This window comes from Thalassophryne amazonica, chromosome 4 (assembly GCF_902500255.1).
Source record: "Thalassophryne amazonica chromosome 4, fThaAma1.1, whole genome shotgun sequence".
NCBI lineage: Eukaryota > Metazoa > Chordata > Actinopteri > Batrachoidiformes > Batrachoididae > Thalassophryne > Thalassophryne amazonica.
In genome coordinates this window covers 137,264,445-137,290,916 of record NC_047106.1, presented here as the reverse complement: position 1 = coordinate 137,290,916, position 26,472 = coordinate 137,264,445, and the positions used below count along the sequence as shown (strand labels likewise).

General features: G+C 41.2%; 1 protein-coding gene across 3 annotated transcripts in view; it reads left to right on the top strand.

The window, feature by feature from the left end:
* Window positions 1-847: 847 nt before the first annotated feature.
* Window positions 848-26,472, top strand: part of ccdc9 (coiled-coil domain containing 9) — a 140,322-nt gene continuing 114,697 nt past the window's right edge. For all 3 annotated transcript variants that reach the window (XM_034168658.1, XM_034168660.1, XM_034168657.1), the window contains exon 1: window positions 848-929. The gene's annotated coding sequence lies outside the window, so the exon portion shown is untranslated. The remainder of the gene's footprint in view (window positions 930-26,472) is intronic.

The window sequence follows — 26,472 nt, the reverse complement described above, 5'->3', positions numbered from 1 at the left end:
CTGTGCACGTATGCATGCATGCATGTGTGTGTATGGCTAAGATTATGAGCAAATTGTGGAGCGCTGACATTTGCCAGTTGATGTGGTTATGTATTTTTGGTTAAAGGATGAATGCAGCTGTGAAAATGGAAAATTGATAGGGCTCATTTTTATGGATATTATTTCACAACAGTGAACAATGAGCGTTGATAATTAAAATTCTGGACTCACACCATTCCAGCGGGGGGGCGTAAAGCATCTATATATTAAAAGCCAAGTGTCCTCTGTGTATGTGTATGCATGCATATAACTTTAATCTCGGAGAAACTGGGTAGAGCTGATGTATGCTGTTTGGTATAAATCATCTATATATTAAAAGCATGTGTGCATGATTTTATTTAGTAAGTTTGATGTAAGTACATAATATAATTGTAAATACATTAAAAATACATGGATGACACAAGAAAGTGAAAACACTTATTCCATTGCGTTCCATTTAAAAATCAAATGATGAGATAGAAGTAGTAAAATAATAATAAAAATACTAATAATACTACTAATAATAACAAGGTCCTTAATCCTCTAGCTGCTCCTGTTGTGTCGTGAGTGCCTTGCATGGCAGCATCCTGACATCAGTGTGCGAGTGTGTCTGTGTGAATGGGTGAATGTGAGGCATCATTGTAAAGGGCTTTGAGCTTCTGATGCACATGGAAAAGCACTATATAAATGCAGTCCATTTCAGAACAATCCCTCTCCCAAGATGGCAGGTGAAAATATCGCGCCAAGGCGCTCGACGTCCTCTCTAGCGTAGATTCATCTCTATGGTCAGTCAGGGTTCCTGTGGAGGAGGAGGAGTCTCACAGTCTGGGGGCGGGACTAAAGTGGAAGTGAGACAGAGGCAGGAAATACAGATAGTGTGTTTTATACCGTCGCGTTCACCCCTGATACAGGTAATATAAACAGAAATAGAAGCGCTCACTCGTGTATGTGAGATTGTGTTTAGTTTTGTGTCGTAGCTGCGTGTGGTTGTCCGTGTGTGTGTCCGCAGTCATGGTTGGTCCGTGTGGTTACGTTAGTTTCTCTCAGAACACACACACACACACACACACACAGTGAGGGATAAATGTGCAGTTAACGACAGCACAGCTGGGCTTTAATGTACTAAATGTGTCTGAATGTGCTGCCGAGGAGTCTTGGTTGATATATTTACCGCCTCTCTGCGGCGCTAATGCGCTTATAAGCTTTGGAAGCACATGAAGGATCTATTTACCCACCGTGTGTGTGTGTGTGTGTGTGTGTGTGTGTGTGTGTGTGTGTGTGTGTGTGTGTGTGTGTGTGTGTGTGTGTGTGTGTGTGTGTGTGTGTGTGTGTGTGTGTGTGTGTGTGTGTGTGTCCGTGTCCGTCCGGCCGGCCGTCCGTCCGTCCACACCACGAACGCAATAAAAACTCAATCTATTTATTCGTTTTCTGGTTTTTGAACACATTCACAATTCTAAAACTAGAATAAAAACAAAAATAAACCAAAATGAAAACTTTCAGTCAAAATTTTGGTTGAAGGAGGCTTATACAAAGGTTTTTGTCATTCTAGAATTGTGGTAACAACGTAGCGTTTGTGGTTATCTTTTTCGAAGTGTATATTTTGCCCGATACAGCAAACACGCACTTAGCGATATTTGACCGGTGTCACAGTCTGAACTTACCACCAGTCTGATTTTACCATCTTGGTATATTGAGACTTGTGTGTTATTGACCCTGGTCCAAATTTGCTAAGCAAATATATTAAATAATTTTTTAAATTGGAACCACAAGTAAATCCTGTCACTTTATACTGATGCTTATTGATTTAACCATTATAATTCTGGTTACTAGTTACCTAGCTATTCTGAAATTTCCAGCCTGCAAGTCTGAATTTACCAGCTTAGACTATATATACCAGTCTGAACTTACCAGGGCAACATAGTATGGGATTTCTGTATTTGAAATGAACCCATTAACACTGTAAAAATGATGATTTGTATAACTCAGTATAATGAGTAACCAGTCTGATTTTACCAGGTTGGTATAAATTTACCAGGCAAGTCTGAATTTACCAGAACAACAAATTTATTTTTGTGTTTGATCCCCAAATGGATCCTTCAACTTCATAAATAAACGAATTTTGAATTGATTATCTCACTGATTAGTTAATCAGACTGATTTTACCAGCTTGGTCTGATTTTACCAGGCAAGTCTGGATTTACCATAGCATTATAATAGGAGATTTATTGTTGTGTTTGATACCCAAATGGAGCCTTCAATTTCATATATAAATGAATATTGAGTTGATTATCTCACTGATTAGTTTGGCAGCATGCAGGTCTGAATTTATCACACAATGTGATATTTTGCTTAGGATTTGATCTGCAAAAATCTATTCTAATTAACCAGCCAGGCATGAAATCATTTAGGATCCCTTAATAATAAGGAGAAACTTGATTTAAAGTTTATTATCCTTGATAGAAGAACAAAATCAGAGTGGGATAAATTTTTTATTATCTTTATTCACACATTGACTAATAGCAACAAGAAACAATAAAACTTACATGAACACCAAGCTATATACAAATTTCAAAACATTTGAGGCTGCATATACAAATGACTTCAACTACACATATAATAATAAAATCAAATTCACCCTATTCACCCTACCAAGGAATCATTACACATTATATAAATACCAAGTTTACAAAAAAAAATTATCAAAAAAAAAATTACCAAAAAACATATTACAAAACAGGGAACATAAAAAATATCTAAAGTCTATCGACAAAATCATCCGCGAAAAGTTTGTGTCCCTGAGGGCGACATCCCTTGCAGAAGAATGGGGTGTTTTTCTGCACTATTCTGGGCACTGTTTCACATTGTCGGTGAAACCAGTCAGCGCACAGGTCACATTGCACCATAAAGCGTTTTGGGTCATATGGCATGCGGCAATGACAGAAGATGTCAAAATATTCATGGTATGTGAAGGACTGGTGGGTACGGGGCTTTGGGGCATCAGGGAAGTGGAGCAGGACATCTTGTCTAAAACAGTCAGCGAGATGTTGGCGCATCATGTGCTGGTCCCAGTCACAGTCTTGTGACGCAAGGCCGTGGCAAAGAGCAGTGGCACATGCAATTGCGAAGAGACCGCAGTCATCTGAGCCAGTCTGTCTCTTTATGTCTGCCCACCGAATACACGTGTGGCTCTCTTGCGTGAGACTCGGGGGCTGGTGAGACTGGGGGGGAATTTTCTGGAGAGTTGTCTGGATGAAGGTCGCTGACTTTATGGGGTCTTAGCTGGTCATAGGGCACCTTCACTTTAAGGACCTCTCCTCTCTGGCAGCACTTGAGCTGGACTCTGGTTTGAATCGATCTCCAGGATGCTGTAAAAAATTAATTTGAACTTAAACATAACACTTTCCAATCTGAACTAAATAATCGATTTTGTTCAGAAATACAAAATAGAAGAAATCCAATAATAAAAATAGTGAAAATGTTACTGGTCAGTTAGGCACAAGTGATGAAATTTGCCAAATAAAATAGAGTAAAAACACAGTAAATGAACTGGTATTAAAATAATCCAGACACATAATAATTGTATTTTGCAATGTGACCTAAGCATTTATTTTCAGGAATACAAAATAGAAGAAATCCAACAATAAAAATCATGAACAAGTTACTGTTAAATTAGAGTAAAAACAGAACTAAATAGTAAAAATAGTAAACATTTCACTGTATCCTCTTTTTCCAAATAAGTTTCAACAACATACCTGTAGGGACCAGTCCACAAAGGTTCAGTCTTTCCCCCCTTGCGGCTCAGGTTCTTCATTACACGACGAAGGACGGTGTCTCCAACGCTGAACGTGAAAGATTTTACACCTTTGGATTTTCGTCGGGTAAAGTGCTCTTTCTGCTTCTCCTGGGCTCTGTCGACATTCTTAAGCACCTGTATCAGATACACACACACACACATATATCTTCTTGTTCTATATGTCATCTTGTTCATGATGCTTAATATATATATATACACACACACACACACACACACAAACATTCAACAGTCACATCTTAGAACATTGGTTCTTTCCATTCTCTGGAAGCAGAGGTAGAAATATCTTCCTCAGATTGCAGCTGAACCTTTATGGTAAGTAAAATCAAGTAAACCAAATGTAAAGATTGATAAAACTTTGTCCATGGTGAAATCAATTTCTTTCTTAGCTTTCTTACCTGCTTTTTCGTGGAAGACATGATGCTGCTTTTCTCGGCCGCCATTTTCTCTATCTCCATGTCACCAACCACTGGCAGCTCAAGAGATGGATCATCAGTGCCGAGCTGACAAAAAAAAGCAGTTTGTTATCGAGAATGAGAAACATATAAACAAGCATTATTGAATAACTGTAAGCATAGTTATTGAGAATGAGAAACACAAAAAAGCATTATTGAATAACTGTAGGGCATAATCTTTCCAAAAAACATTATTTAGTCTTGGTCATTTAACATTACTGAAAAATGCTTTGACTAGCTGCCTTGTGATAATTTATTCATTGCTGATTTCTCAATGCATCATAGGATATTTTATTACCTCCATAGGGGGGCGAGGGTGGCGACCAAACATCAAAAAGAACGGGGTGTACTTGGTAGAGCCTTGTTTCTGGGTGCGAATCGAGTACGCGATTTCTTCCAGGTACGCGTCCCAATCGGACTGGTGGTCATTCACCAGCTTGGCAAGTCGGGCCTTCAGTGTTTGATTCGTCCGCTCGTCCAAGCCATTCGTCTGTGGGTGATACGCACTGGTTACAGATCGCTTGATGTTGAAGACTTTGCAGACCTCGTTGTTTATCTGAGATACGAACTCACGACCCTGGTCAGACAGTAATCTCTGTGGAGCACCCCATCTAAAATGACACAAATAAGCAAAAATCGCATTAATACAAAGAAAAATTAAATACACATCTATTCATTTTATAATAATCCTGGACAAGCAAACTTGTATGCATAATATTGATTACCTGTGAACAAATGTCTTGAGATAATTATGCATAAACACAATTCTAGATTTTATAGTAATTCTGGACTAAGCAAATTTTATACATAAAATATTGATTACTTGTAAATAAATGTCTCAAGATAGTATTCCATGAACACAAGACTGCTAGAGTGACCAATTTCTAGTAGAGCTAAATATTTGCTGCTTTGACAATTACATTCTCAAACGAGTTTCCATGCACCAGTGGTGGGCACAGATAACCATAAAAAATATCTTCGATAACAGATAATCAGATAACTGAAAAGTTATCTTTGATAAAGATAAACCGTTATACCACCCAAAAATTTATTGGAAGTTACAGATAACCGATAAATTCCAGTATTGTTTCTAGTATATTTGCAACTACTAATAAACTGAATTTGAGTTTTAACACCACGATCACTTCTGGAAACATCAAAGCGACAGCAGACCCAAACAATGAGCAAGCACTTCTATGTTTGAACATCCTGCCTCCTGCTGGAAGCTCTTATTTACAGCTTACAGTGCAGAGGCAAGCTGAGAACAGTCACCAAGACCAACTCTCTACCAATCGCAACGGTCCGGTCAGGCGGAGGTCTTGGAAAATAAAGTCATACTGACTTATGGTTTGGTGTATAAATAAAATGAATACTGATAGAATAACTCCATTAATGTCAATTCTGTCATTTGTACAAAGTTAAAATATAACACTTGTCTTTTAATGTTGAATAATGCACTAATTCTGAGGTTTTGTAACAAACACAGACAAATCGCAAAGGATTCTGGGTAAATGTGCCTCTGCTAAACACTGATTGGTTCAGTCATTCACTATGTAAACCAACATGTTCATGTGACGTGTCGTGTGTTGGTGTTTACAGATGTGCTTTTGTAAAATATTACATTTTTTATTTGTAAAAACAGGCATTTTTACGGAGCCCTGGAAGTGTCATCACAACATGTTTTGCATGTGGAGAGAATGTGAGAATGTTCAGATGATTTTTTTTTTTTTTATTCATGTGAGAATTTTTTGGACTGAGTTTCAGGTTAATCGTGCGTCCCGCATTGTGTATTGTACATGGACTAACAAACTGCGTTTAACATCTCACGACCACCTCCTGATTGCTGATCGTATGGTCAAATGAAAATCAAACCTGTTCTGGTCGGCCGTCGTGAGGGTTTCCTGCTGCTGAGGGGCAACAAGCATCCAACCGCTCGCACTGTGCGTGTGCAAACACTGCAGAGTTTTTTTGTCGTTTTTAAAATTTGATGTCTCCCATTGAGAGTTTTTGTAAATTAAGTTTGAAAAACTTAACTTGTGATTAAAAATATACATCTTCAGGACGAATACTGCCATCAATCAATCAATCAACTTTTTTCTTATATAGCGCCAAATCACAACAAACAGTTGCCCCAAGGCGCTCCATATTGCAAGGCAAGGCCATACAATAACCATGAAAAACCCCAACGGTCAAAACGACCCCCTATGAGCAAGCACTTGGCCACAGTGGGAAGGAAAAACTCCCTTTTAACAGGAAGAAACCTCCAGCAGAACCAGGCTCAGGGAGGGGCAGTCTTCTGCTGAGACTGGTTGGGGCTGAGGGAAAGAACCAGGAAAAAGACATGCCGAGAAGGGGGGCAGAGATCGATCACTAATGATTAAATGCAGAGTGATGCATACGGAGCAAAAAAAGAAAGAAACAGTGCATCATGGGAACCCCCCACAGTCTACGTCTAAAGCAACATAACCAAGGGATGGTCCAGGGTCACCCGATCCAGCCCTAACTATAAGCCTTAGCGAAAAGGAAAGTTTTAAGCCTAATCTTAAAAGTAGAGAGGGTATCTGTCTCCCTGATCTGAATTGGGAGCTGGTTCCACAGGAGAGGAGCCTGAAAGCTGAAGGCTCTGCCTCCCATTCTACTCTTACAAACCCTAGGAACCACAAGTAAGCCCGCAGTCTGAGAGCGAAGCGCTCTAATGGGGTAATATGGTACTACGAGGTCCCTAAGATAAGATGGGACCTGATTATTCAAAACCTTATAAGTAAGAAGAAGAATTTTAAATTCTATTCTAGAATTAACAGGAAGCCAATGAAGAGAGGCCAACACGGGTGAGATATGCTCTCTCCTGCTAGTCCCCGTCAGTACTCTAGCTGCAGCATTCTGAACCAACTGAAGGCTTTTTAGGGAACTTTTAGGACAACCTGATAATAATGAATTACAATAGTCCAGCCTAGAGGAAATAAATGCATGAATTAGTTTTTCAGCATCACTCTGAGACAAGACCTTTCTGATTTTAGAAATATTGCGTAAATGCAAAAAGGCAGTCCTACTTATTTGTTTAATATGCGCTTTGAATGACATATCCTGATCAAAAATAACTCCAAGATTTCTCACAGTATTACTAGAGATCAGGGAAATGCCATCCAGAGTAACGATCTGGTTAGACACCATGCTTCTAAGATTTGTGGGGCCAAGTACAATAACTTCAGTTTTATCTGAGTTTAAAAGCAGGAAATTAGAGGTCATCCATGTCTTTATGTCTGTAAGACAATCCTGCAGTTTAGCTAATTGGTGTGTATCCTCTGGCTTCATGGATAGATAAAGCTGGGTATCATCTGCGTAACAATGAAAATTTAAGCAATACCGTCTAATAATACTGCCCAAGGGAAGCATGTATAAAGTGAATAAAATTGGTCCTAGCACAGAACCTTGTGGAACTCCATAATTAACTTTAGTCTGTGAAGAAGATTCCCCATTTACATGAACAAACTGTAATCTATTAGACAAATATGATTCAAACCACCGCAGCGCAATGCCTTTAATACCTATGACATGCTCTAATCTCTGTAATAAAATTTTATGGTCAACAGTATCAAAAGCAGCACTGAGGTCCAACAGAACAAGCACAGAGATAAGTCCACTGTCCGAAGCCATAAGAAGATCATTTGTAACCTTCACTAATGCTGTTTCTGTACTATGATGAATTCTAAAACCTGACTGAAACTCTTCAAATAGACCATTCCTCTGCAGGTGATCAGTTAGCTGTTTTACAACTACCCTCTCAAGAATCTTTGAGAGAAAAGGAAGGTTGGAGATTGGCCTATAATTAGCTAAGATAGCTGGGTCAAGTGATGGCTTTTTAAGTAATGGTTTAATTACTGCCACCTTAAAGGCCTGTGGTACATAACCAACTAACAAAGATAGATTGATCATATTTAAGATTGAAGCATTAAATAATGGTAGGACTTCCTTGAGCAGCCTGGCAGGAATGGGGTCTAATAAGCATTTTGATGGTTTGGATGAAGTAACTAATGAAAATAACTCAGGCAGAACAATCGGAGAGAAAGAGTCTAACCAAATACCGGCATCACTGAAAGCAGCCAAAGATAACGATACATCTTTGGGATGGTTATGAGTAATTTTTTCTCTAATAGTCAAAATTTTGTTAGCAAAGAAAGTCATGAAGTCATCACTAGTTAAAGTTAATGGAATACTCAGCTCAATAGAGCTCTGACTCTTTGTCAGCCTGGCTACAGTGCTGAAAAGAAACCTGGGGTTGTTCTTATTTTCTTCAATTAGTGATGAGTAGAAAGATGTCCTAGCTTCACGGAGGGCTTTCTTATAGAGCAACAAACTCTTTTTCCAGGCTAAGTGAAGATCTTCTAAATTAGTGAGACGCCATTTCCTCTCCAACTTACAGGTTATCTGCTTTAAGCTACGAGTTTGTGAGTTATACCACGGAGTCAGACACTTCTGATTTAAAGCTCTCTTTTTCAGAGGAGCTACAGCATCCAAAGTTGTCTTCAATGAGGATGTAAAACTATTGACGAGATACTCTAGCTCCCTTACAGAGTTTAGGTAGCTACTCTGCTCTGTGTTGGTATATGACATTAGAGAACATAAAGAAGGAATCATATCCTTAAACCTAGTCACAGCGCTTTCTGAAAGACTTCTAGTGTAATGAAACTTATTCCCCACTGCAGGGTAGTCCATCAGGGTAAATATAAATGTTATTAAAAAATGATCAGACAGAAGGGAGTTTTCAGGGAATACTGTTAAGTCTTCTATTTCCATACCATAAGTCAGAACAAGATCTAAAATATGATTAAAGTGGTGGGTGGACTCATTTACTTTTTGAGCAAAGCCGATAGAGTCTAATAATAGATTAAATGCAGTGTTGAGGCTGTCATTCTCAGCATCTGTGTGGATGTTAAAATCGCCCACTATAATTATCTTATCTGAGCTAAGCACTAAGTCAGACAAAAGGTCTGAAAATTCACAGAGAAACTCACAGTAACGACCAGGTGGACGATACATAATAACAAATAAAACTGGTTTTTGGGACTTCCAATTTGGATGGACAAGACTAAGAGACAAGCTTTCAAATGAATTAAAGCTCTGTCTAGGTTTTTGATTAATTAATAAGCTGGAATGGAAGATTGCTGCTAATCCTCCGCCCCGGCCCGTGCTACGAGCATTCTGACAGTTAGTGTGACTCGGGGGTGTTGACTCATTTAAACTAACATATTCATCCTGCTGTAACCAAGTTTCTGTTAGGCAGAATAAATCAATACGTTGATCAATTATTATATCATTTACCAACAGGGACTTAGAAGAAAGAGACCTAATGTTTAATAGACCACATTTAACTGTTTTAGTCTGTGGTGCAATTGAAGGTGCTATATTATTTTTTCTTTTTGAATTTTTATGCTTAAATAGATTTTTGCTAGTTATTGGTGGTCTGGGAGCAGGCACCGTCTCTACGGGGATGGGGTAATAAGGGGATGGCAGGGGGAGAGAAGCTGCAGAGAGGTGTATAAGACCACAGCTCTGCCTCCTGGTCCCAACGCTAGACAGTCACAGTTTGGAGGATCCAAAAAAATTGGCCAGATTTCTAGAAATGAGAGCTGCTCCCTCTAAAGTGGGATGGATGCCGTCTCTCCTAACAAGACCATGAACACTACTGGCCAGTAGATAGCAGTAGAGGCCTTGAAATCTTTCCAAAACAAAATTCCAGATAATCCATGACTGCTGCGACATTTAAGATGCGTGGAATTTACCAAACGCAAATACAATACCGTCTATAAACCCAGAGAATATATTCACGAGAGTTTTAGGCACTAGAGTTTAATGCTGTTGTCCGTGGAGCCTGAACAGAGTGTCTGAAATGCATTTGTCCTGTTCTGAACGTACTAATCCTACCCATAATGCACTGCTCGGCACAGCATGTCCACACTAAAACCTTAAAAATTAGCACATTACTTTAAAATTAAAACATACATCTGTTATTTTCACTTTATAAAACTTCAGACATGACAGTAATTTTAAATAACTTGTCGAAAATTAGTTTGGTTAAAATTGGAACCATAAGTTAAAAATGTATGCCTCTGGATGACTTGGGTGATATTGCCAGTGTATCAGTATGGTGTTAAAGAAAATGATTTTTTTTTTTTTCTTAAAAATCATTTTTTTCTTTGCCTGCAGAGGATAGTGTAGTTCTTCATAGAAGCAGCTGTCTTCTGTTTGCAGAGGGTGGAACCATATATCTGTTAGGAAACTTTTATCAGGTAGGTGCTCAACTGATTTTCAATTTTAAAAATGTTTGCTGCTGTTCAGCTTTGTTTACTACATTATCGGTCTAAAAGTTATCGGACAAAAATTCATCGGAAGATAATTAATCCGATAATGTTTTTTAAAGTTATCTATAAAGATAAGCCGAGAATGAAAACATTATCTTCGATAATTATCTATTATCAGATTATTGGAACTGTGCCCACCACTGCCATGCACACACTGTATAATAATTACCTGCAAACATATGTCTTCAGACACGCAGCTACACCCTCGGCTGACTTGTTCTTCAGGGAGAAAAAGTCCACAAGCTTGGTGTAATAATCTGTGAAGGTGAGCACATACTTGTACATTGTGTCTGTAGTAGGCAGGGGACCTGAAATACAGAATAGAATAGAATTTTATGTCTCATATATATACAATTTGTCAAATTCAAACTATGCAAAAACTATTATTTATAATATGAGAGGGTGTCACATTATATCTTAGTTCAACTTTACAGTGATGCGAGTTACAACCATTTTTTCATAAATTCACAGATTTTGACAATTTCTATGCTGATCATAATTCTTCGTTGATTATCTATATCAAAAATATTTACCTATGAGATCCATTCCAACGAGTTTGAGTGCCTCACTGACTTTGGTTTGTAGCTCGGGGGCTTGGGTCTTGAGCTTCTCAAATCGCTGACACCGATCACATGGAGAAACCTTAAAAATATAAATAAAACATGCATAAGTACAATAACCTCTCATACTCTGACAAAGTCACATCAACAATTTCCCCAAGTAAAATCAATCCAAATCAGAAGAATACTAATAAACATTGATATTTGCAATGACGTATCTAGTTGGTAGTTCCTTTTTTCTATGCACATCACTCTGACACCAATCATATGAGGAGGTACAAATTAAACATATGAGTATGTGCATAATAAATTCTCAAACTTGCACAAAGTAAAATTAGCAATTCTTAAATAAAATCTTTGAAATGTCTAGAACATAAAATATTCATTAGAATTTGAAATATATTACCCAGAAACATGCATTGATAATATATCATTTAAACTTAGTTTGTGGAATAAAAAACTAAATCATAAAAACTAAATGCTTACATATTCCTGGACATCTTCTTTCATCCCGTTCCACCAATAATACTGGGATATCTTGGCTAAAGTGTCGTTGACACCACTGTGGCCGCCCATTGGTGATGAATGATACTGCTGGAAGACTTCGATTACTTCGGCAACCTCAGTCAGCACTTTCTTCCTGCATTCTCCTTTCGGGCCAATGTAGTACAGCTGTTTTTCTGCAAAGACATAATCATAAATTAAAAGTGAAACTGGTAATTCTCAATACAAAATCTCTGAAATGTCTATGACATTAAACACTTATTATAAATTAAAATATATTACCCAGATTACATGAAATTCAATCTCATTCTACAATCTAAAGGAAAACAGGCTCATGGCAAAATTATGTCCTTGCGGAATTAGGCAGTCCAGCTCGTATGTGGACAAAGTTGATCAGTGGCAAAGCTGGTGTAGGGGTGCCCATAAACAACATGAAAATAGAGACTGGAATGGACGTCACGTGACTAGCGGCGTGCCACACAGCGGCCATTACTAAGGGTGGAGAGAGCACCTTGAGCCAGTTAAACGGAATCGAAATGAGGGGAAAAAAGGCAGCCAGAGCTTCATCATTAATTGCACCAACTACAAAAACAAATTCTCGAATACTAAAATGAACTGTACAAGAGCCTTAATGTAATTATGTAAAACAAATGTCTATTTTAAAGTCGTTATGTCGCAATTTAATATCAATATACTGAGACTATAACTCAACGCCATAAGTTCTTTTCATTAAGCTGCGTTCACATGCGGAAACAAAAATGTTTAAATATATTCATGTCTGTATACTTGCAATTGTTGTTTAATATGATGTGTTCATGGTGGTCACAGGCGGCATTTAAATTTTAACAGTGTGGTTGGAGGGGATGGAGGAGGTACTTTTTACCCTGACTGAGGGTCAAAAGTCATCAATTCTGAATGGCTTTATATCTACTTGTAATAAAATGTTCGTAAAAATCATATATATGTTGTTGTCATTAAAAGACTAGCAATAATATTACAGTGGAAAAAGCAGCAAGGTAAATGAGTACTTCAGATTTATATTTTAATACATAAGGATTTTTTGTCCAGGCATGTATGGGTTCATTAGAACTTTTAATCAGCTTGAATACAACTTACAAAGCTTCATTTATAAAAATCCATCGAGAATTATGATGAAAGGAAAAAAAACATCACAGTAAATGAACAGAATGGCATATTTTCTCCCAATTTTCCACACTTACATAAAACATTTTTTTTCTACCCAGACAAGTATGGGTTCATTAGAAAGAGCAATTAAACGGCTTTAAAACAAGCCTACTTTTATTAAAAAACTGTTAACAAATAGCGACAACAGGGCGAGAAAAGCAGCACAGTTTGTCATAATTTCCCCAAATTTCTGCATTTTACATGTTTTTTTTTTTCACCCACACATGCATAGGTTCAATGGAAAGAGCTTTCAAATGGCTTTAAAAAAGCCTACATTTATTAAAATCCATTAAGAAATAGCAACGCTAGTGCAAAAAAAGCGGTCAGTTTATTACTGACGATCGGCACATCTCCACCCTTAGTAATGGCGCCTTCCTGTCCCGAGCGACGCTAATAGATTGAGGCGCGCACGTCCATTCCAGGTCTATATTTCCATGATAAACAATATGTACTTGCTTAAGAGAATCTACAGGCATTATTCTTGAAAATATTGGCAAATTAATAACAGCTTGGTTGTTCAATTGTCTGTGGTAAATACTATCATACGGGTGGATTACAGTTCGTGTATTGTACCATTCCACAAGAAGTAAACAAAAAGATATGTACTTACTGTCTTCATCCCAAACGTGCTTCTTGGACTGGTTCCTGATGTTGCGATGGTCCTTTTTGTCTGTATCACTGGAGTACTTCCCAGTCTGTAGGAAGACTATCAGTTGGGACATTTTTTTCCTGAATGTTGAAAATCGCTGCTTTTTGCTCTTCTTTGGGGTGTGCGTTTTCCTGACATTCATTTTGAGGCTCAGAAACAAGTGATTCCTCCTCCATATTGAAGATCGCCGCAAGAAATGGTAATATAAAAAAAAATCGATCACAAATATAGTCCCACTTCAAATTTTCTGAATCAAAAGTGAGTGTTTCAAAATACGTCTGCTCGGTTGAAGATCGCCGCAAGAAATGGTAATTCTAGACCTCCCGGAAGTTGACCGCGAAAAAAAATCGATGTGCGCGTGGTAAAATGAGACCGGCGCATACTCGGACCATGACACCGGATCTCCTCGCTGATTGGCTAGTTCAAATGACGTCAATCGTAGAGGGTATTTCAACATGGCGGCGCCCTCGGCATTGAGTGTTGGTGCTAATTTTTCATCTTTAAATGCCGTTTTGGGTACCAAAAAGTCATTTGAATTGGAACAGGAAATTACCTACTGGCGGAGGGATTCTGTGCCGTTTTGGGTGCCATGAAGTCGTTTGAATCGGAACAGAAAATCACCTACTGCCGGAGGGATTCTCGGATGTTAAAAGCAACTCAGGGGATTCTCAGACACTAAAAGCAACTCAAAAACGTGGCATAGCCATGCCCAAAGTTATTTCCACTGTGTGGTGAAAATTATTTCCACCGTGCCTAAAATTATTTCCACTGCGTGGCGAAAAACGGCGGTGCAAATTTTGGGCACGGTGGAAATAATTTTTGCAGTCCTGGTAATTTTCTGTGTAGGGTGGGGATGACAAACAAAATCTGCAAATTCAAGACAGAATAAAAATGAAAATACAGAAGTCCACTTTGGCACATGTGTTTATCCTGTTTTTTTTCTCTCTGTGTCATGTCTGCAAAACCTTTGATCAGTCCAAACCCTGAAAATAGTGAATGGTAAAATATGCCAATTTTCAATAATGAAAATCACCAATATTAGAGCCCAACCGATATATCAGCCAGCCGATATAAGCCCTTTTCAAAGTACTCACTATCGGCTGAAATTTTGCAGCTAGAACGCCGATAAGTTTTCATAAACAGAACAGTTACTGCCTCAGCCCCAACCAGTCCCAGCAGAAGACTGCCCCTCCCTGAGCCTGGTTCTGCTGGAGGTTTCTTCCTGTTAAAAGGGAGTTTTTCCTTCCCACTGTAGCCAAGTGCTTGCTCACAGGGGTCATTTTGACCGTTGGGGTTTTACATAATTATTGTATGGCCTTGTCTTACAATATAAAGCGCCTTGGGGCAACTGTTTGTTGTGATTTGGCGCTATATAAAAAAAATTGATTGATTGATTGATTGATTGATAATGTTTGTGTCAGCAATGTAAAATGTCCTTGCACCGTTTGCCAGTAGATGGAGCTCTGACTCCATTGAACTGAGAGCTGCTTGCACCCTGCTTAAATGTGTTCATCCCCGGCCCCTGTAGTTCGCCATCACACTGCACTGATCAGCTGACAAAAGCATACAAGTAAGTTTATAAGGATGTTGTTTGTAATAACTTTGCGATTACATTCACCCCACTTTTTTCCCGTTTCAGTTCAACTCAGTTTGATTAACTCAGTTTATGTAGTAATGTGTCAAATGTGCTTCATTGCGTCAGTCACGCTTTTTATTAAGCCCATGTTGTGTAGACCTTATTTCTAGCATGAAAAACTTTCGTTTACTGCTAAGAGGTTGAAACATTCAGATTCACTGGTTGTCCGGAAAGGTTCTGGGAATTACTGCCGTTCGCCATTAACCCTTTGGGGCCGACGCCGTCGTATACGACGGCTGGGACCAAGCTTTACTAAATTGTAAATAACTTGTAAATTATATTTCAGCTTTTAGCTCATACCTTTTTTGTTTAGGGTCCAAAAAAAGAACATTTTATTCATTAAAAAAAAAAAAAAAAATATTGGCTGATTTATCGGCTATCGCCAAATCAGCCTATTTATTGATTCTTGGCATTTTTTGGCAAGGAAGCCCTACCATTATTTAATGCTTCGATCTTAAATATGATCAATCTATCTTTGTTAGTTGGCTATGTACCGCAGGCTTTTAAGGTGGCAGTAATTAAACCATTACTTAAAAAGCCATCACTTGACCCAGCTATCTTAGCTAATTATAGGCCAATCTCCAACCTTCCTTTTCTCTCAAAAATTCTTGAAAGGGTAGTTGTAAAACAGCTAACTGATCATCTGCAGAGGAATGGTCTATTTGAAGAGTTTCAGTCAGGTTTTAGAATTCATCATAGTACAGAAACAGCATTAGTGAAGGTTACAAATGATCTTCTTATGGCCTCGGACAGTGGACTCATCTCTGTGCTTGTTCTGTTAGACCTCAGTGCTGCTTTTGATACTGTTGACCATAAAATTTTATTACAGAGATTAGAGCATGCCATAGGTATTAAAGGCACTGCGCTGCGGTGGTTTGAATCATATTTGTCTAATAGATTACAATTTGTTCATGTAAATGGGGAATCTTCTTCACAGACTAAAGTTAATTATGGGGTTCCACAAGGTTCTGTGCTAGGACCAATTTTATTCACTTTATACATGCTTCCCTTAGGCAGTATTATTAGACGGTATTGCTTAAATTTTCATTGTTACGCAGATGATACCCAGCTTTATCTATCCATGAAGCCAGAGGACACACACCAATTAGCTAAACTGCAGGATTGTCTTACAGACATAAAGACATGGATGACCTCTAATTTCCTGCTTTTAAACTCAGATAAAACTGAAGTTATTGTACTTGGCCCCACAAAGGCGAGAGCATATCTCACCCATATTGGCCTCTCTTCATTGGCTTCCTGTTAATTCTAGAATAGAATTTAAAATTCTTCTTCTTACTTATAAGGTTTTGAATAATCAGGTCCCATCTTATCTTAGGGACCTCGTAGTACCATATCACCCCAATAGAGCGCTTCGCTCTCAGACTGCAGGCTTACTTGTAGTTCCTAGGGTTTGTAAGAGTAGAATGGGAGGCAGAGCCTTCAGCTTTCAGGCTCCTCTCCTGTGGAACCAGCTCCCAATTCAGATCAGGGAGACAGACACCCTCTCTACTTTTAAGATTAGGCTTAAAACTTTCCTTTTTGCTAAAGCTTATAGTTAGGGCTGGATCAGGTGACCCTGAACCATCCCTTAATTATGCTGCTATAGACGTAGACTGCTGGGGGGTTCCCATGATGCACTGTTTCTTTCTCTTTTTGCTCTGTATGCACCACTCTGCATTTAATCATTAGTGATCGATCTCTGCTCCCCTCCACAGCATGTCTTTTTCCTGGTTCTCTCCCTCAGCCCCAACCAGTCCCAGCAGAAGACTGCCCCTCCCTGAGCCTGGTTCTGCTGGAGGTTTCTTCCTGTTTAAAGGGAGTTTTTCCTTCCCACTGTAGCCAAGTGCTTGCTCACAGGGGGTCGTTTTGACCATTGGGGTTTTACATAATTATTGTATGGCCTTGCCTTACAATATAAAGCGCCTTGGGGCAACTGTTTGTTGTGATTTGGCGCTATATAAAAAAATTGATTGATTGATTGATTGATTTTTTTCATCCAAATATCATTATCGGCATCGGTCTCAAAAAATCTATATCGGTCAGGCTCTAACCAATATCGAGCTACTATCACGAATGTGAAATGAGATCTTAAACTCCGATCGCCTTTAAGTTCCTGCCGGACCACGACTGTTCTGTTCCGTCGTGAATAAATTTAGACGGCCGGCAAAACAGCGCAACCTACCATTTTGCTGGTGCCACGTACGGTGAAATATTGTCCAGTTCAACTTTGCTGAGGGCGCCGCAGTGTTGAAATAAACTCTTCGATGATGTCATTTGAACTAGCCAATCAGCGAGGAGATCTGGTCAAATATTGCTAGGTGCGTGTTTGCCGTATCCAGCAAAATATAACCTGCCTATTTTTTTCAGTATCAGTCCAGTAGACATTCAACTATAATACAAAGTGGGCATTGATATGATTCAGTTGTCCTTTTTCTTATATGACATCCAACAACAAACCGCTGTGTTCATTGTACCTCAATCCAACAAGGAATGGTCATGATTATTGGGTGATAAAGAGGTACAGGAGAGAGCTGATGAATATGAAGCTCAGACCCATACTCTCACGCACGTCACCAGCTTATGCCAAGCCAACAGTGGACGCTCTCATTTTGGCCAAACAACTATACAGTTTGTGTATATTTTGTGTTAGTATGCGCCCGCTGCCAACGTGCCTAATGAATTCCTGCTCAAAAAGTAGTTCCCAAACAATGCTGACAGTGCATTTTCATGGATAACATCAGGAGTATATTTGGCACAAGAGCCTGTGTATCTCGTGTGTTTTTATGCCTAAATGATCGTAAATCAATACTCACACTCATCCAGCGTATCTTCTCATGTCGCCAAATTCAGCACAGGGTCAGGTGAAAGTGGTCTGACGAGCTATCCCACAATGCCGAAATAGCAGAGATGTCGCTCCAACGAGAGCGGCATGCTGAGCGGGGTGGCTCAAACCCGAGGGTTAGGATAGGGTCAAGGTCAGAGGGTAGGGTTTGGGTTGTGGCATTGGGTAGTTTAAATAAGGCCGTGGATATCGTAATGGTAACCATAACTGTGTGTTGGTAGGTTGTTATTACGGTGGTGACCTGACATCCTAACAATAACCCTAATCTTAATCGCCCACATAACCCAAATCTTACAGAGGCACATGAATGACTGAAACAACAAATGTTTGTTGATATGAATGGAATTTAAAAAAAATATGACAAACTGGACTGGACAATTCACACCAACCACCTGTACAGGAAGTGACAGAGCAGGCTGGACTTCCTGAGGAGGCTGCAGTCGCTTAACATCTGCAGGAAACTCCTGAGGATGTTATACCAATCAATAGTAGCCAGTGTCCTCTTTTACACTGTGGTGTGCTGGGGGGGCAGCACATGCAAGAAGGACGCCTCCAGGCTGGACAAACTGATCAGGCCGGCTGCCTCTGTGGTTGGCATGAAGCTGGACTCTCTGGTGACAGTGGCAGAGAAGAGAACACTGGACAAACTGTTGGACATTATGGATGATGCCAGGGACCTTCTGCACACCGTCATCAGCAAACAGAGGAGCCTCTTCAGCCACAGCCTGCTCCTTCCAAAGTGCAGAACCAACAAACTGACAAAACTCCTTTGTCCCTCAGACCATCAGACTGTACAACTCCTCACTTGGGGAGGAGGAAAAATAGGAAGACAGAGGACGGGAAGGAGAGGAAAAGTAGTAGCCAGTAAACCACTATTGAGCAGTATGCCTGTTATTTCTATAATGTATTTGTGTTCATATTTATATTTGCAAACTGTTCTTTTTCACTTTTGATTCTCTGTGTGCTTCTTACCTCGTGTGCTGCTATACAGTGCTGCTGGAACTCCAGTTTCCCTGAGGGAATCTCCCTAAGGGATCAATAAAGTTCTATCTAATCTACTATAATGTCATCTAATCTGAGGCCTGTTAGTGCCCATGCTTATTTCCTGATTCCATAGTGTGAAGCAGATGATAGTCTGACTCCCCCTGGATGCTACACCACTCAGACACACACCCATTTACAGCTTGGTGGACTGAGACAGTGCATATTAAATGTCTTACCAAAGGACACAGACCGGTAGCATGAGTGGGATTCACACTCAGGTCAACATATTGGCAAGCCAACTCCGTATTTACTGAGCTACCTGGTCTACGTACAGTAGTGTTCAGAATAATAGTAGTGCCATGTGACTAAAAAGATTAATCCAGGTTTTGAGTATATTTCTTATTGTTACATGGGAAACAAGGTACCAGTAGATTCTCACAAATCCAACAAGACCAAGCATTCATGATATGCACACTCTTAAGGCTATGAAATTGGGCTGTTAGTAAAAAAAAAAGTAGAAAAGGGGGTGTTCACAATAATAGTAGTGTGGCATTCAGTCAGTGAGTTCATCAGTTTTGTGGAACAAACAGGTGTGAATCAGGTGTCCCCTGTTTAAGGATGAAGTCAGCACCTGTTGAACATGCTTTTCTCTTTGAAAGCCTGAGGAAAATGGGACGTTTAAGACATTGTTCAGAAGAACAGCGTAGTTTGATTAAAAAGTTGATTGGAGAGGGGAAAACTTATACGCAGGTGCAAAAAATTATAGGCTGTTCATCTACAATGATCTCCAATGCTTTAAAATGGACAAAAAAAAAAAAAGACGCATGGAAGAAAATGGAAAACAACAATCAAAATGGATAGAAGAATAACCAGAATGGCAAAGGCTCACCCATTGATCAGCTCCAGGATGATCAAAGACAGTCTGGAGTTACCTGTAAGTGCTGTGACAGTTAGAAGACGCCTATGTGAAGCTAATTTATTTGCAAGAATCCCCCACAAAGTCCCTCTGTTAAGTAAAAGACATGCAGAAGAGGTTACAAGTTGCCAAAGAACACATCAACTGGCCTAAAGAGAAATGGAGGAATATTTTGTGGACTGATGAGAGTAAAATTGTTTTTTGGGGGGTCCAAGGGCCACAGACAGTTTGTGAGACGACCCCCAAACTCTGAATTCAAGCCACAGTTCACAGTGAAGACAGTGAAGCATGGTGGTGCAAGCATCATGATATGGGCATGTTTCTCCTACTATGGTGTTGGGCCTATATATTGCATACCAGGTATCATGGATCAGTTTGGATATGTCAGAATACTTGAACAGATCATGTTGCCTTATGCTGAAGAGGACATGCCCTTGAAATGGGTGTTTCAACAAGACAATGACCCCAAGCACACTAGTAAATGAGCAAAAGCTTGGTTCCAAACCAACAGAATTAATGCCTCGCAGATGTGAAGAAATCATGAAAAACTGTGGTTATACAACTAAATACTAGTTTAGTGATTCACAGGATTGCTAAAAAAGCAGTTTGAACATAATAGTTTTGAGTTTGTAGCGTCAACAGCAGATGCTACTATTATTGTGAACACCCCCTTTTCTACTTTTTGTTAATAATAGCCCAATTTCATAGCCTTAACAGTGTGCAGCAGCTCAAGTAAAGCCGCCCAGACCTCCCGAGCCACACACACCTCCCCCAGCTCCTCCGGGGTAACCCCAAGGCGTTCCCAAGCCAGCCGAGAGATGTAGTCTCTCCAGCGTGTCCTGGGTCTTCCCCGGGGCCTCCTCCCAATGGGACGTGCCCGGAACACCTCTCCAGCGAGGCGTCCAGGGGGCATCCGGAAAAGATGCCCGAGCCACCTCAACTGACTCCTTTCGATGTGGAGGAGCTGCGGCTCGACTCCGAGCTCCTCCCGAGTGACCGAGCTCCTCACCTTATCTCTAAGGGAGTGCCCAGCCACCCTGCGGAGGAAACTCATCTCGGCCGCTTGTACTCGCGATCTCGTTCTTTCGGTCATGAGCCAAATCTCATGACCATAGGTGAGGATCGGAACGTAGATCGATCGTTAAATCGAGAGCTTTGCCCCCCTACTCAGCTCTCTCTTCACCACGACGGTCCGATTCAGCGACCGCATCGCTGCAGATGCTGCACTGATCCGTCTATCGAGATTCTGTGGTTCCCAAACCAGACCCCCTCTACACCCTGGCTGCGCCTAGAAATTCTGTCCATAAAAATAATGAACAGAACCGGTGACAAAGGGCAGCCCCGGCGGAGGCCAACGTCAACATCCAGAGACTTAAGGTACTCAGGACGGATTTCATCCACCCCAGGAGCCTTGCCACCGAGGAGCTTTCTAACTGCCTCGGTGACATCGACCTGGGTAATGGATGAGTCCGCCTCTGAGTCCCCAGTCTTTGCTTCCTCTTTGGAAGATGTGACGATGGGATTGAGGAGATCCTCGAAGTACTCCTTCCACCGCCTGACAACATCCCCAGTCAGGGTCAACAGCTCCCCACCCGCACCGTAAACAGTGCTGGTGGAGAGCTGCTTCCACCTCCTGAGGTCGTCGAACGGTTTGCCAGAATCTCTTCGAGGTCGACCAATAGTCCTCATCCATAGCCTCCCCGAACTCCTTCCAGACCCGAGTTTTTGCCTCTGCGACCGCACGGGCTGCGGCACGCTTTGCCTGCCGGTACCTGTCAGCTGCCTCTGGGGTCCCACCTACCATCAAAGATAAGTAGGACTCCTTCTTTAGCTTGACGGCATCCCTTACTTCCAGTGTCCACTACCGGGTTCGGGGATTGCCGCCGCGACAGGCACCAGAGACCTTGCGACCACAGCTACGAGCGGCCGTATCGACAATGGAGGTGGAGAACATGGTCCACTCGGACTCCATGTCTACAACCTCCCCCGGGATCTGGGAGGAGCTCTCCCGGAGGTGGGAGTTGAAGACCTCGCTGACAGAGGGTTCTGCCAGTCGTTCCCAGCAGACCCTCATGATATGTTTGGGCCTGCCAGGTCTGACCGGCTTCCTCCCCTCCCAGTGGATCCAACTCACCAGCAGGTGGTGATCAGTCGACAGCTCTGCCCCTCTCTTCACTCGAGTGTCCGAGACACATGGACGAAGGTCAGATGATACGACTACAAAGTCGATCATTGACCTCCGGCTCAGGGTGTCCTGGTGCCACATGCACCATGCACTTATGGACACCCTTGTGCTCGAACATGGTGTTTGTGATGGACAAACTGTGACTCGCACAGAAGTCCAACAACTGAACACCACTCGGGTTCAGATCGGGGAGGCCGTGCTTCCCGATCACCCCCCTCCAGGTCTCACTGTCGCTGCCCACGTGGGCGTTGAAATCCCCCAGGAGAACAATGGAGTCCCCAGTCGGAGCGCTATCTAGTACCCCTCCCAGGGACTCCAGGAAGGTTGGGTACTCTGCACTGCTGCTCGGCCCGTAGGCCGAGACAACGGTGAGAGACCTGTCCCCGACCCAAAGGCATAGGGACGCGACCCTCTCGTTCACCGGAGTGAACTCCAACACATGGCGACTGAGCTGCGGAGCAATAAGCAATGCGGCCCCAACTCTCCGCCTCTCCCCGTGGGCAATGCCAGAAAAATGAAGCGTCGAGCCCCTCTCCAGGAGTTGGGTACCAGAGCCCAAGCTGTGCGTGGAGGTGAGCCCGACTATCTCTAGTCGTATCTCTCAACCTCCCGCACAAGCTCAGGCTCCTTCCCCCCCAGCGAGGTGACATTCCATGTCCCAACAGCCAGGGGCTGTGAGCATGGACCGGGCCACCCGCCCTCGACCGCCACCCAATCCTCTCTGCACCCGACCCCCATGGCCCGCTCTGCAGGTGGTAAACCCACAGGAGGGCGGGCCCACGTCGCTCTTTTGGGCTGAGCCCGGCCGGTCCCCATGGGCTAAGGCCCGACCACTAGGTGCTCGCGCGTGAACCCCAGGCCTGGCTCCAGGGTGGGGCTCCGGCTCCGCCATACCGGGCGACATCTCGGTCCTTGATTTTTTTTTTTTTTTTTTTTTTTTTTTACTGGCCATGGAGGTTCTGAACTGCCCTTAGTCTGACCCGTCACCTAGGACCTGTTTGCCTTGGGAGACCCTACAGGGAGCACAAAGCACCCGACAACATAGCTCCTAGGATCATCCGGGTACGCCAACTCCCCCACCATGATAAGGTGGCAGCTAGAGGGGGAGATCAATAGCAGTGGTAAATATAAATATTATATTTATCAATAGCAGTGGTAAATATAATATTCCTATACCAGTGTTTTTCAGTCTTGGTCGCTGGGACCCAAAGCCCTGCACATTTTCTTTTTGTCTCTGAACTAATCAGAGCTAATCAGCTCAGTCAGGTCTGTTCACCTAATCAACAGGTACCTGGCCCTTTCTGGAGTTTTCATGTTTTCCCCATGTTGGCATTGGTTCCTTCTGGGTATTCCAGCTTCCTCCCTCTTCCAGAGACATGCAGACTGTTTGGATGTTTGGATGGAATAATTAAAAAAACAAAATGCGTGCGAGAGCTGTTAAAGTGTCAAGCAGATACACTGTATGTTAGTCCCTTCGACTTCTCCCTTGTTTCACTTGGGGGTCCCTGCAGCAGATCAGAGATGGATCTAGATGTTGATTTGGCACAAATTTTACACTGGATGCCCTTTCTGATGCAATTCCAGATTACATGCAGAATGAGCAGAGAAGCCCTTGAACCAGGAACCTTCCTCACTGGAAACAAGTGCAGTTAACTGCTTGGTCACCACCCCTTCATGCATGAAATACATACATTGGATTGACTTTAATGTGTTTACATTATGTCTGTATAAGTGTAATATTGAGGAAAATAGAGGCATTAGATCAGGACTCTGTATTGGCAAATACACCACATTAAATTACTGATCAGGATATCCCAAATTTATGGTGTAGAGCTTTTTTCCTGCTGATACATATGCCTAAAGTGCTTTGCAATGATGACTGACATTCACCCACTTACTGGCACATTGATGTCAGTGTGTAGCCTCGTCGGGCACTCAGCTGCAGACAGGAAGTAAAGGGGGATTCAGCACTTTGCTCAGTGGCACTTAACTGCACTTCCTCTCTGACAGGAAATCGAACAGAGGATCCTTAGGCCTCAAGCTGGCCCCTCTAAGTTAAAGGTCATAGGGCGATTCTATGGTAACAGAATTTATAATCGGAGCACATTTTTAATGGGGAGCTAAAATATGGCCAGCTTTTCCCGTCGTCATAATTCCGTTACCATAGAATCACCCCATACGTCCCTTAAATAGTAAATAAAATGAACACTTAGGCTGAGTCTCAATTCTACCCCTTGGCCCTTCCCCTTACCCCTTCCTCTCCGTTTTGCGCGGGCACGAGAGACAGAGGGGTGTCTCAATTCTCTTTTTGGAGCGAGGTGGAGGGGTAGGCGGAGGCCACAAACCCCTCCGTTTGGAGTGAATCTGGATGCACACTCCGTTTGGAGGGGTAGGAGGAGCTTACTGCTGTCTCCGAAAAAACAAACATGGCGCCGAAAGAGCTGCATAAATGAAGCAGCTTTCATTGCAAATTACGCTGTTTAGAAAGTTATAACTTGCCAAAATACAGGCAGTTGTCTGACAGCAACGTGTATGCTGCTGGATGCATGTTGCATATATTGTCGTTCTGAAGAATATCGTAACGTCGCTCGTGCGCTGAGGCGTTATAATGCACATACACATGAACGCTACGATAAAACACTTTTATATCTCACAACGGAGAAAATCATGATAAAGGATAAGCACGTTAACTTGTATGTTCATAAATCTTTGCATAATATCAACCCCTGCTGTTGGATTTCAAGGTCTGTAACGTGTGTGTGTGTGTTTAGTAAACAAACAGGAGCCCTGAACACACTCGACTGCTAATAAACTTTCAGGCAGAAAATGAGAAGTTTCATCAATGGGAATAAGTTGGAAAATATATACAGACGCACATGTATATGTGTAACACAACCTGACGTCCTAATAAACTGCTATTATTTGTCAATTAAATTTCTAAAGGAAATAGGGCTGGATGCAAAAAATGGGAGAATTTGAAAAAGAAATATAAGGTTAACAGAACTAGATGCAGCCCATAACATACATACAGGTGCTGGTCATATAATTAGAATATCATGAAAAAGTTGATTTATTTCAGTAATTCCATTCAAAAAGTGAAACTTGTATAATGTATACATTCATTTCACACACTGATATATTTCGTGTTTATTTATTTTAAATAAACAGTTTTCCTTTGTATTCCTTTTATAATTACTTCTTTTACTTATTTATGTTTTAAATTTTTTTTTATTGTGTTTTAATCTTACTTCATTTTATTCTGCTTTTAAATGATGTTTGTGAAGCGCCTTGAGGCGATTAGTCATGATTTGGCGCTATATAAATGAATAAATTATCATAAATTATTTTAATTACTAATTCATTAATTACTAATCAATCAATTAATGATTAATCAAAGAATATTATTGATTAATTACTAGTATCATTAACATCAATAAATTACTAATCAATTAATTATTATTATTATCATTATAAATTACAAATTAATTAAATTAATTAACATGACATGATTGCAATGCGTCAAAGAAATCTGCAACTTCTTCTATTTCTTTGCATTTACGCAGAAAGGTGAGAAAATAAAAAGAGCAAACAGGCTACTGCAACAAGTTGCATTTCGGTTGCCATGTTAACAAAAAGTGAAGACGGCAGTTTGACACCGGCAGTTTTTTTTTTTCTCCTAAGGTGGAGGGGTGTCTCAATTCATAGGGCTAGAGGCATACCCCTTCACCTTACCCCTTGTTTTAAAGGCGTAGGGGTAGGGGTAGGGCCAAGGGGAAGGGGTACACAAGAGAAGTGAGATTGGGGGTTACAGTTTATTTTGATTTTATTCAAAATTTCATGCAAATATCTGAAAAATTTGAAATGACATATACAGTGAGGAAAATAAGTATTTGACCACCTACCGACCAGCAAGAATTCTGGCTCTCACAGACCTGTTAATTTTTCTTTAAGAAGCCCTCTTATTCTGCACTCTTTACCTGTATTAATTGCACCTGTTTGAACTTGTTACCTGTATAAAAGACACCTGTTCACACACTCAATCACACTCCAACCTGTCCACCATAACCAAGACCAAAGAGCTGTCTAAGGACACCAGGGACAAAACTGTAGACCTGCACAAGGCTGGGATGGACTATCAATCAATCAATCAATCAATTTTTTTATATAGCGCCAAATCACAACAAACAGTTGCCCCAAGGCGCTTTATATTGTAAGGCAAGGCCATACAATAATTATGTAAAACCCCAACGGTCAAAACGACCCCCTGTGAGCAAGCACTTGGCTACAGTGGGAAGGAAAAACTCCCTTTTAACAGGAAGAAACCTCCAGCAGAACCAGGCTCAGGGAGGGGCAGTCTTCTGCTGGGAC